Below are 12,911 nucleotides of genomic sequence, written 5' to 3' on the forward strand. Positions count from 1 at the left end.
GCGCGCCCAATCTCTCTCTCTCTCTCTCTCTCTCTCTCTATCTGCCTCTTTCTCTGTCACTCTCAAATAAATAAATTAAAAAAAAAAAGATTTATAGAGGTAAGGTACATTCTCCTGCCATTGATGATGCTCCCTTAAAATTTATAACACAGGGACTGGGGAAATGGATTAATGGCTAAGGCGTTTACCTGCAAAGCTTAAGGACCCTCGTTGGATTCCCCAGGACCTAACACAAGGGGCACATGCATCTGGAGTTCATTTGCATTGGCTAGAGGCCCTGGTATGTCCATTCTCTCTTTCTCTCTGCCTCTTGCTCTCCCTCTCTCAAATAAATAAAGAAATAAAATAGTTTTAAGAAGAGGAAAAAAAAATTGTAACACAAAGGGATCCACATACTCTTGGGAAATTGGGTCCACATCCATCAGCCAGGAGGTATAAACTCATCACTCCAGAGTCAAGAAGACAGTGTCCTCAGCCAATTGTTACTGCAAACAGGTCACCAGGGACCTAGAGGGTCCCCTCAAAGTCAGGTTCTGGAGGACATCTGCCTCTGCCAAAAAGACTGTGGCCTTCTTCCAGTCACCTGAAAACTGACTGGTCCACACATGGCAGACCCTGAGAAATTCAATATGTGATACTGAAAAAAATCAGACACATGGGTAGGATCCTAACTTCTTCCATTTGCTGGACTGACCAGCTTGTTTGATAACCTCATGGGATCCATAGAAAAACTTTGGTTCCAAAGGACTTTTTTTTTATTTTTCTTCAAGGTAGGGTCTCACTCTAGCCCAAGCTGACCTGGAATTCACTATGGAGTCTCAGGGTGGCCTTGACCTCATGGCAATTCTCCTACCTCTGCCTCCTGAGTGCTGGGATTAAAGGCATGTGCCACCATGCCTGGCCTAAAGGACTTTCATGTCTTTCGCCCCTGACCAGATACAATTCTTTACTATTGCCTTGTCTTATATCCTTTTCCTTCCACAAGAATATCTGCTTCTTTTTGAGAAGTGTGGTAAAATCCCTTCCCTTTAACTGCAGGAATGTCCTGTGCTCTCCTCTTCCTCATAATAGGCTTAGTCACAGTCACTCCTGTTGACTTCTACAGAGAAGGCCCTCCTGACTTTCTTTCTTTGGCTTTATAATAATTCTGTTGGGTTGCCATCCATATTTTCAAGGACAATAATCATATACCAGTTTCTGCTGCTGATAATTAAATACAAAATTTAATGGTAACTGTCAGTTTTCCCAATGGCAAATGACACATCTTGGCCCTAAAAGTCATGCTTATCCAACACTCTGGAGGTCTTACAGCTGATGTACCCCCAGATCTTGGTCCTGCCCTCTGTATGAACTACATGGGACACTAGTTAGTTCTTTTAATGGGGCCTCTCATAATAGTTATGCTGGGATTTATATTAAAACCTTATGTTCTAAATACTCTGTCCAGGTTCATTCAATCTAGGATAAAAATAATTAAAATACAGGTGATATGCCAGATATACAGGCCATTACATACAAAATCATAAGGTGTTATGATGATAAAGAGAACTTGTGGTAGAAAAGAAGCTAAAAGTTGAACTGATCACTGAGTTACTATAAACAGTTACTGTCAACAGAAGGAAAAAAATCCCGTAGACAGAACTGTCCAAAAAGTGTGCAGAGAGACATAAGAAGGAAAGACAGTTTAGCCTAAAACAAAGTAAAATGGAGTTTATTGTTAGGGTGGCCTGACTACAGAAATGATTGATATGCAAATTGCCACATCTTTTTTGTTCACTTACCTCTCCCCTTGGCTGTAAAAACTATAAAATGGAAATGAAATCTCAGCTTGGGGTCAGAGCTTCTTTGAAGAGCTATCTCAAGCTCTTTGGCCCCCAGGTAAAACCTCCTCCACTTTCACTAGTACTGGCTAGCATTGAAATGATCTTTCCAGAGACTTTCTACAACAAAGTACAGAGAGAGGTGTTGCTTACAGGAGAATGGGTGACTCCAAGGCAGCCACATCACCAAAAAGCCCACTCAGAAAAATGGATGGACCTGGAAAGGATTATACTAAGTGAGGTAACCCAGGCCCAGAAAGCCAAGCACCACATGTTCTCTCTCATATCCTAGCTACAGATGATTGGGCTTCTGGGTGAGAAGGAAAATCCTTGGTAGCAGAGGCCAATAAGTTAAAAAGGAGACATAAAGGGTGGAGAAAGGAAGGGAGGAGGGTATTTAATAGGTTGATATTATATATATGTAAGTACAATGATTGAGATGGGGAGGTAATATGATGGAGAATGGAATTTCAAAGGGGAAAGTGTGGGGGGGGGAGGGAGGGAATTACCATGGGATATTTTTTTATAATCATGGAAAATGTTAATAAAACTTAAAAAAAAAGCCCACTCAGTATAGGCGAGTGCTTTCAGAAGCTGCACCTCTGCAGCACACTGCACAAGCGGCAAGCAGCTCGGCTGGTCAGAGAGTCTCCAACACACTACGTGAGTGCAGGCAGCTCAGTCTAAGAGTCATGAACACAGGGCAGCGCAGAGCAAGTGCAGGGGCTTGCAAGCCTTTCCCAGACTTGTTGATTCCCTGAGTCTATGGAGCTTCTTTTCTGCCCCAGGAAGGAATATTTCCGTTTCTAATTAACATAACCTTGGGGCATGGTTGTGTGACATTTATTTATTTCCAAGGAGAGAGAGAGAGAGAGAGAGAGAGAGAGAGAGAGAGAGAGAGAATTAATTAATTAATTAGTGGGTATACCAGGGTCTCTTGCCACCACAAACAATCGCCAAAAGCATGTGCCACTTTATGCATCTGACTTTAGATATGGGCTCTGGAGAATTGAACCTGGGTCCTTAGGCTTTCAGGTAAGTGCCTTAACTGTTGAGCCATCGCTCCAGCACCCTGGTTATGTGATCTTTAAGTTTTATGTTTCCCAGACTTAGACTTTATTTCATGAATCAGAGCCTTCTTCCTCTCTTCAGTTTGAAGGAACCTGCTACACAACACTCCTCCTCATTCTAGCTCTTACATGTTTTCTGTCCCTTCTTCCACAGTGTTCCCTGAGCATTGGAGGGAGTGAGACAGATGGCCATCTAAGCATTGGGCCACTATGCCATGACAATAGTCACTTAGTGTTAGGAGTTGTTCAGTTGAGTCTTTCCATTAGCAACCACTGCCAACTGCAAGAAGTTTTTTTTCTCTGACCAAGGCAGACAGCAGCAGCAGTAGTAGTAATTCTTTATAAGGACAAGCATAGATGTTTAGCAAATGATTTTACAGGACCATCATATCCATCTAACAAAAGTAATAGGAGTAGATTCCCCACTAGGGCCTATGACTTCCCCAGCCATTGGCTTTTGATCAGATTTACAGCACCAGACATGAACTCCCTTCCGTGCAGCAGACTTTAAATCTAATCAAAAAATTGTTGGGTGTACCCACACAGTTGTGCTGCTATTACACAGACAGGCATCTCTTACTGCCAGCAGCCTACATAGCACCTTCTCATACTATGAAAGCCAGCCAGCAGGGAGGGTACTTCCAGCTTAGTTCAAGCTTAATTTTTCTAAATCCTGTACACAAAACATGCCATGTCTTCAGCAATAGGGGCTTCCTGCCATTTTGGCTGCAGTGCAACCAACAGTGGCAATAACCTTTCTCATACTGGAGGCCTCTTGGGCTTCCCTGGCCAACAACTCTTAGGGAGATGGCCCATCCCTGGAATTGTGACTGACTTTAGTTTTCTGAAATTGCAGCTGTTAAGCTGATTACTGCTATTAAGGGTGGGCCAACTGCATTGCATTGGGATAATGGGAATGATACTTGAGGGCGAAACCTACCCATGAAAGGCTCAGATGAGTAAGAATACAAGTTCTTTTGTACGGAGGCAGCTTGAAGAAAGAATTTTAAAGAAACCTGATCTTCAAGGTTTATTTCTTTCCGCTCAGCTCCTGGGTTTACAAATTTGGCTATACCATTTACATGTTATTGATTTTGGAAGAAGGGAAAATACAGGGAAGTGGGTCATGAAGTGCACACAGTTCTGAAGCCTAGTAAGGCTATTGGATGAAGTTGAACTGCTTCCAGAAGCCACTTAAGATGTGTCAAAGTGAAGCAGGGATGAAATCACTAAATGGAGACCCAGTAAGGCCATTGTACGAAGGTGAACCAGTTCCAAAAGCTGCTGCCAATATGTGGCATGTGAAGCAGGGTAGAAATCCCTGTATGAAGACCAGCTAAGACCATTGTAAGGAGCTATGAAGATGAACCATTGTTTGAAGTGTACACCCAAAGATGTTTTGGATGTACCAGGACTATGGAATGGCTGCCATGGAGAGCTACTGGCTTGGAACAGAATTTTCCCCAGGCTGCTCAGCCCAGCTGGGTGGTGGTAGAATTGTAATCCAGAGATTTTCATTGTTAGAATGAATTTTGAGAATGAAATATGATAGTTAGCTATCAGAAAGAGCTGCAAAAATTTTTCTTATGGACCTTACAAATAGCTTTTCTGATATTATTGCTGTGAGATATTAAATTTCTTACTTGTCATGTACTTTTAAGTTAATCTTTATTTTTAATTTTTAAGATTTATTTTATTTACATGAGAGAGTGAGAAAGAGGCTGATAAAGAGGGACAATGGGCACTCCAAGGCCTTTAGCCACTGCAAACAAATACCAGACGTATGTGTCACCTTGTGCATCTGACTTATGTGGGTCCTGGGGAATCAAACCTGGGTCCTTTGGCTTTGCAAGCAAGTGCCTTAACCACCAAGCCATCCCTCCAGCCCTTAAGTTAATCTTACGGTTGAGTAATTCACCTGCTTAAATGTGAATGTGACTAGGTGTCCTCTGCTTGGTATACCTTTGGTTTGAACAGCACAAATGACCAATATCAACAAGCAATGTTTAAAGATGCTGAGTGATCTTAATATATGATCCATGCTCCTTTCCTCAGAGGCCTGGCTGGACTCTACTCAGAACAAACATACACACATAATAAGTGCAAATCATAATGTTGTGCACAATGAAGTCAGTAACTATGGGCCCACAATCTGTTGAAGGCAACAGGTGGGCTTAAGGTGATTGCTCTTGTGATCAGAAGGTATGTATATTTTAGATAAGCAGAGTCCAGCAGGTCATGTCCCAAATCCCTTCCTTTTAACACATGTTTAACTATTATCCAAAGCCAAAACTTCCTTACTGGCTAGAGAGATGGCTTAGTTATAAGGCACTTGCCTGGGAAGCCTAAGGACCCATGTTCAACTCTCCAGATCCCACATAAGCCAGATGCACAAAGGTGAGGCAAGCACAAGGTGACACATGCCCACTAGGTGGTGCAAGCATCTGAAGTTTGATTTCAATGGCTGAGGCCCTAATGTGCCAATTCTCTCTCTCTCTCTCCCTCTGTCTCTCTTTCTCTCTCTCTCTCTTGCTTGCTTGATCTCTCTCCCTAAAAATAAACAAACAAACAAACAAACAAACAAACAAATAAATAAATAAATAAATAAATAAATAAATAAAATTTCCTTACCCTTTGTTCATGCAATTTGTTGGCTTTTGTCTGTTCAGTAAAAGTGCCAGTGAATACTTGTATGCAGAAGAGAGGAGGCCACAGCTGCAGTAAACGTCAGAACAGCAGTGACAGCAGATGCAACAGGTTGACAAATGGCTTAAACTAAACTTCTCTTCAGTTTCTTTTTAACTCAGGCTTCTGCTAGAGAAAACTAACCCACTTCTGAGAGGGGGCTATCAGGAGTTAGCTCTCTCACCTCTCAGGCTCTGTTCTTAGAAGCAGTTTGCTCACTTCTGGATAGGAAAGTTCTAGAGGTTAGTCATTCTTAAATCAAGACTGTGTCCTCCCAAATAGGGCATTTCATCACTGGTTATGGATATTGGACTTTTGAACAATGTTAAAGTTGGTAAGGACTATGAAGACCTTTGAAGCTGGACTAAATGGAATTGACACTGTGGAATTATCCTGAAGCTATGGGGGCTGGGGCAGAAAGTGGTGGTTTGAATATGAATGTATGCTCCCCCTTAACCTCAGGGATTTTTATTTTTTTTTTGTTTTTTTGAGGTAGGGTCTCACTCTAGCCCAGACTGACCTGGAATTCACTATAGAGTCTCAGGGTGGCCTTGAACTCACGATGATCCTCCTACCTCTGCCTCCCGAGTGCTGGGATTAAAGGTGTGCACCACCACACCAGGCTCAACCTCAGGGATCTTTGATGAAGATTAAGCTTTCAACTTGAGTCTTTAGCAGCCGGATCCCAGCTGAGGAGGAACAGTGTCTGGGAGTGGATCTTGTAGGCCAGCCCTACTAGGTGTAAAGAGGCACTTTGCGCCCTGGACCCTCGTGTTTGCTGGCTGTTGGTGCTTGCTGCTTATGGCAGTGATTCCTCTCTGCTGTGGATCTGTGGAAGTGAGCCAGCTTCTTCCACTGTGATGAAACTTCCCTGAAATAAACCCTTTCCTCCCATATGCTGCTCCTGGTCAGGTGTTTGTCCAAACCACGAGAAAGTACTGCAACAATAGCCATCTTCCCTGCCCTGCTAATCAGAGTTCAAAGAGTTATACATTGTTGGAAATATGCCATGTGGGAAACAAGCTACCTTTTTTGTGTTGCCTGCAATTGGCTGAGTAGTCCCATTTTCCCTTGATAGCTGACCATTGGCAAACGCAGGTTCTTTTATTCCAATATTAATTACTAATATTAATGGTCAAATCACACATTGCACATCACACTAATTCTATCTATCTCCTATCTATATATTAATCTATATGTAGGCTACAAAATGTTATAAAAGACATAAATGAGGCAACAGCAAAGCACAGTTCAAGGGGCTCAAAGAGGCCTTACTGGAGGCAGAGGCAGAGAGCTGACACAGATGCAGAGAGAGTAATTGCAGTGGTCAGATGAGATATTGAAAAATCAATTGGAGGGGCTGGAGAGACGGCTAGGGGTTAAAAGCACTTGCTTACAGGCTGGAGAAATGGCTTAGTGGTTAAGGCACTTGCCTGAAAAGCCAAAGGATCACGGTTCAATTCTTCAGGACCCACATAAACCAGATGCACAAGGTGGCACATTCATCTGGAGTTCATTGGCAGCAGCTGGAGGCCCTGGATTACCCATTCTCTTCCTATATATCTATCTCTATTTGCCTCTCTCTCTCTTGCAAATAAATAAATAAAATATTTTTTTAAAAAGCACTTGCTTGCAAAGCCTGAAGGTCCACATTTGATTCCCCAGCACCCACATAAAGCCAGACATACAAAGTGGCACATGCATCTGGAGCTTGTTTGCAGTGGCAAAAGGCCCTGGCATACCCATGTGCTTGCTCTCTTAATACACACATACATGCATAAATAAATAAATAATTTTTAAGAACCATGTTGATTCACAGAACAGTCTGCAAGGTTGCAAGATTGAGCCAGGCCTCAGAGTTTAGTCTGGCTGGGCGTGCTAGGGCTTCCAGCCACTGCAAACTCCAGATGCATGTGCCCCCTTGTGCATTTGGCTAATATGGGTCCTGGGAAATTGAGCCTCTAACCAGGTCCTTAGGCTTCACAGGCAACTGCTTAACTGATAAGCCATCTCTCCAGCCCTATGTGCTTATTTTTTCCAATCTACTTTGATAAATTTATAGGTAGTACTATTTCTTTTTTGCATGTATGTGCATGTGTGTATGTAGAGTATGTGTGGTGTGCTGTATAAGTAGTGTATGCATGTGTGTGTTTGTGTGTGCATGCCCTACGGACAGATATATACAGGCTAGAGAACTTCTGGTTCTTTTTTCACTCATCTGCCTGTTTCCTTTGGACACAGTCTATCTCAACCCAGAGCTGCTGTTTTGGTCATTTTTTTAAAACTAGGGAGCCCCAGGAATTCTCCCATCTCTGCCCCCACAGTACTGGGGTTACAGGTGTGCGTGACTGCAAGCAGCTGTTTACATTGCTGTGGGAAATTAATCTCAGCCAGCCTCTGCCCTTGTGCTCGCACTGCAAGCAGTCTTAACTGCTGAGCCATCTCCTCAACTTTCTTACTTAAAAACATATTTTTATTCATTTGTTTGTGATTAGACAGAAATACTGTCTTTTGTATGGTATTTAAAATCCTGTAAAGAGAGAAGTGATTGTAGCATTTCTCTTTCTAACTTATCAGGGGAATGGAGGTTGAGTGTACCCTTCACTTACCTCTAAGCATAAATTCTGCTTGCCCACCAACTGGTCGGTATTTTTCCTTTCTTTTCTTTTCTTTTCTTTTCTTTTCTTTTCTTTTCTTTTCTTTTCTTTTCTTTTCTTTTCTTTTCTTTTCTTTTCCTTTCCTTTCCTTTCCTTTTCCTTTCCTTTCCTTTCCTTTCCTTTCCTTTCCCTTTCCTTCCTTTCCCTTTCCTTTCCCTTTCCTTCCCTTCCCTTCCTTCTTCTCTTCCCTTCCCTTCTCTTCCCTTCCCTTCCCTTCCCTTCCCTTCCCTTCCCTTCCCTTCCCTTCCCTTCCCGTCCCTTCCCTTCCCTTCCCTTCCCTTCCCTTCCCTTCCCTTCCCTTCCCTTCCCTTCCCTTCCCTTCCCTTCCCTTCCCTTCCCTTCCCTTCCCTTCCCTTCCCTTTCCTTTTCTCTCTCTTTCTTTCTTTTGATATAGGATTTCACCCTAGACCAAGCTGACCTGGAATTCACTATGTAGTCTCAGGGTGGCCTTGAACTCACAGTAATATGCCTGCCTCTGCATCCCAGGTGCTGGGATTATAGGTGCTCTGGACACACATAGTACTCCAAGATCCACCCCCAGTGATGACCCATCCAGCAGGGCTTTGCCTGACGGACACTCAAGTTGTAAGCTGTGGTAGCTTGAGTCACCGGCCCTCAATATACTGAGGGTCTTATTAAAGTTTGTCATTTAGATTTGCAGCCAAACTGGGCATGGTGGCCCATGCCTTTAATCCTTTAATCCCAGCAGAGGTGGGAGGATCACCACGAGTTTTGAGGCCACCCTGAGACTACATAGTGAATTCCCGGTCAGCCTGTGCTAGAGTGAGACCCTACATTGAGGAAAAAAAAAAAGAGGAAAAAGGGAGGAAAAAAAAAGAGGAAAAAGGGTGCATCTATGTTGGGCTCTGAAAGGCCCAGGCATGAGGCCTAGTGGAACTTCCTGAGCCTAGCTACAGTTTGGTGACCTGTCTCTGGCTGGCTAGGACTCAACAAGACGCCTAATGGCTTCTGGCCTGCTACCTCCATGTGGCAATTGTAATTACCATCTCAATAGTTACAGTTTACTATTGGCCCTTACCTCTGCCCCCATCCTAAAATCCCCGCCTTCGTCCCCAACATGATATAGGCCACTGCTCAGAGTAATAAAACAAGTTGTTTCTGCGAGTTCCTGCATCGAAAAGACTCCCCACTCAGTGTGGTTTTTCTCTGGTGGCCAGGAGAGGTTTCTGGGTCGTCCAACGTTCATCATCCTCCTTCAACCCCTAGGGACGAACCAGCAGCCCTGGTCCTTCCCTCGGCACTACCTGACCGGGAAAGAGCCCCGCACATCTATGTGAATAAAATGATACAAAGTCATCTTGTCTATGCATTTGCACCCAAGATAAAGACAAATGTTGCCTATGAATGGAGTCACCAAAGAAAGGCGGAGCCTGAAAGCCACTGTGATTGGGAGGAGGACATAGCCAGTTTACCATAGGCTTTCTTTAAACCAGAAGAGTGAAAAAGAGTGAAGGTTTTAGATAACACGATTCCCAGAGTGCTATGTTTAATGATTACAAATTTATTTTTACCAGATTTGCTAATAAGCAGAAATAGCAGAAGAATTATTTAAGAAAAATGAGGACAAAAATGAGCCAGGTATCATGGCTCATGCCCATAATCCCAGCACTCAAGAGGCTGAAGTAGGAAGATTGCTATGGGTTCATGGCCAGCCTGGGCTACTGTTGTAGTCAGCTTCACGTTGCTGGTATGAACATCAAACAAGACACAGTTTAGGGGAGGAACAGGTTTATCTCAGTTTACAGCCCGATACATCCAAGCAGAGAGAACACGCTACAGCAAGCAAACACCAATAGATAGCAAGCAGAAATGGCAGAGCTCTAAAGTGCTCTCCACACTTTTGGGTTGGAATCTGATCCGTCCCCAGTGACATGCTCCCCTACAGCAGAAATCTGCCTGCTTGGGACTGAAGACCCAAGTTACAAGCTTTAATAAAACACCTAGTCAATGGGAGATATGCGTTCAAACTATTGCACCATACTTGGTCCATAGCAGAACTTTTTTTTTAAAGGCAAGGTCTCACTTTAGACCAGGCTGACCTGGAATTCAGTGTGTAATTCTGGAATTCACTGTGTAGTTTCAGGGTGGCCTTGAATTCACTGCAGTCTTCCTACCTCTGCTTCCCAAATGCTGGGATTAAAGACAGGCCTCACCACATCCAGCTAGAACTTTTTTTGTTTGTTTGGTTTTTTGAGGTAGGGTCTCATTCTAGCCCAGGCTGACCTGGAATTCACTATGAAGTCTCAGGGTGGCCTTGAACTCACAGCGATTCTCCTACCTCTGCCTCCCAAATACTGGGATTAAAGGTGTGCGCCACCACGCTTGCAATGGTTTGAATGTAGATATGGCCCCATAGCTTCAGGTACTTTTTTTTCTTTCCTTTTTTTGCAAGGAGAGAGAGAGAGGAGACAGAAAATGGGCATGCCAGGGCCTCTAGCTGCTATAAACAAACTCCACATGCCTGTGCCCCCCTGTGCATCTGGCTTACATGGGTACTGGGGAATCAAACCTGGGTCCTTTGGCTTCATAGGCAAGTACCTTAACTGTTAAGCCATCTCTCCAGCCCAGCCTCAGGTACTTTAAAATTGTTTTTATTGATAACCACCATAATTATAGACAATAAACCATGATAACTCCCTCCTCACTTTCCCCTTTGAAACTCCACTCTCCATCATTATCTCCTCCATCTCTCAATTACTTCAAGTACTTTTTTTTTTTCAAGGTAGGGTCGTTAGCCCAGGCTGACCTAGAATTCACTATGTAGACTCAGGGTGGCTTTGAACTCTTGGCAATCCTCCTACCGTTGCCTCTCTTTTATTTATTTATTTTTCTTTCTTTCTTTCTTTTTTTTTTTTTTTTGGTTTTACGAAGTAGAGTTTCACTCTAGTCTAGGCTGACCTGGAAATCACTATGTAGTCTCAGGGTGGCCTTGAACTCATGGCGATCCTCCTACCTCAGCCTCCCGAGTGCTGGGATTAAAGGCGTGCACCACCACGCCTGGCTCTACATTTGCCTCTTAAGTGCTAGGGTTAAAGGCATGCATCACCGTGCCCAGCCTAGCTCAGGTACTTTTTTTTTTTTAATACTTTTTTTTTTTTCTTAACTACTTCCATGATTGTAAACAATATCCCATGGTAATGCCCACCTTCCCTCCCCCACTTTCCCCTTTGAAACTCCATTCTCCTTCATATCTTCTCCCCCTCTCAACCAGTCTCTTTTTTATTTTTATTTATTTTTAATTATTTATTTATTTATTTGAGAGCGACAGACACAGAGAGAAAGACAGATAGAGGGAGAGAGAGAGAATGGGAGTGCCAGGGCTTCCAGCCTCTGCAAACGAACTCCAGACCCGTGCGCCCCCTTGTGCATCTGGCTAACGTGGGACCTGGGGAACCCAACCTCTAACCAGGGTCCTTAGGCTTCACAGGTAAGCGCTTAACCGCTAAGCCGTCTCTCCAGCCCTCTTTTTTATTTTGATGCCATGATTTTTCCTTCTATTATGATGGTCTTGTATAGTTAGTGTCAGGCACTGTGAGGTCATGGATATCCAGGCCATTTTATGTCTGGAGGAGCACGTTGTAAGGAGTCCTACCCTTCCTTTGGCTCTTACATTCATTCTGCCACCTCTTCCGCAATGGGTCCTGAGCCTTGGAAGGTGTGATAGAGATCTTGCAGTGCTGGACACTCCTCTATCACTTCTTCCCAGCACCATGATACCTTCTGAGTCATCCCAAGGTCATTGCCATCTGAAAAGAGAAGGTTCTCAACCAAAAGTGAGAGTAGCATTAATATATGAGTATGAATAAGAAAAGTGCTTACTGGGCAGATTGATGAGCATAATAAATGCATTTAGCCAGATAGCAGGAGTCATTACACCCCTAGGGCTCATGACTACCCCTGTGGTAGGTTTTCAGTATCAGGGATGTATTCCCTCCCATGGAGCAGGCCTCCAGTCTAATTAGAGGGCAGTTGGTTTCCACCATGACAGACATGCCACTATTGCACCAGTTGGCTCATTTGGCCTAGTTGGCCAAATATAAGGCTTGTAGTGTCCACTGTTGAGTGTCTTTACTGGTGATTTCTCTTTCTCCCATTGAACTGCATGTAGAATGGCTTCATCCAGCATTCTGTCAGCTGTTCTACATGGAGGAGGTTCTCAGCTCAGTTCCAGCAGGATTTCTCAGTGGCCTTGCAGCCCAAGTATGTGAAGTCTTCTGCAATAGGGTCTTACCATCTATTCTTGGTGGGAAACTAAGGGCCTTGGCAATGGCCTATAATGTTTTGAGGGCATCAGGGACCTCCCTGGCCAACAGCTCACTGGAAGGTTTCCCATCCCTAGCTCAGTTACTTTTCATTAAGCTTCTTCCTTAGTGTCCAGCAGGCAGAGCCCTGCTGGAGGAGGTGTGTCACTGAGGTGGGGTCATTGGTTTTAAGGTGTGTTCCGAGCCTACTTGAACTCTTGCTGTTTTCTCTCTGTCTCTGCTGTGGATGTATGATGAAGTGAGCCTGATTCCTCTACCATGATGAAGCTTCCCCTTGAAATTATAAGTCTAAAATAAATTCTTTCCTCCTATAAGCTGCTTCTGATTGGGTGTTTGTCCCAGCAATGTGAAGGTAACTATAACACTTTTGCAAATAAATCCCAGATACATGCTACT

This window comes from Jaculus jaculus, chromosome 4, assembly GCF_020740685.1.
Source record: "Jaculus jaculus isolate mJacJac1 chromosome 4, mJacJac1.mat.Y.cur, whole genome shotgun sequence".
NCBI classification, from domain to species: Eukaryota; Metazoa; Chordata; class Mammalia; order Rodentia; family Dipodidae; genus Jaculus; species Jaculus jaculus.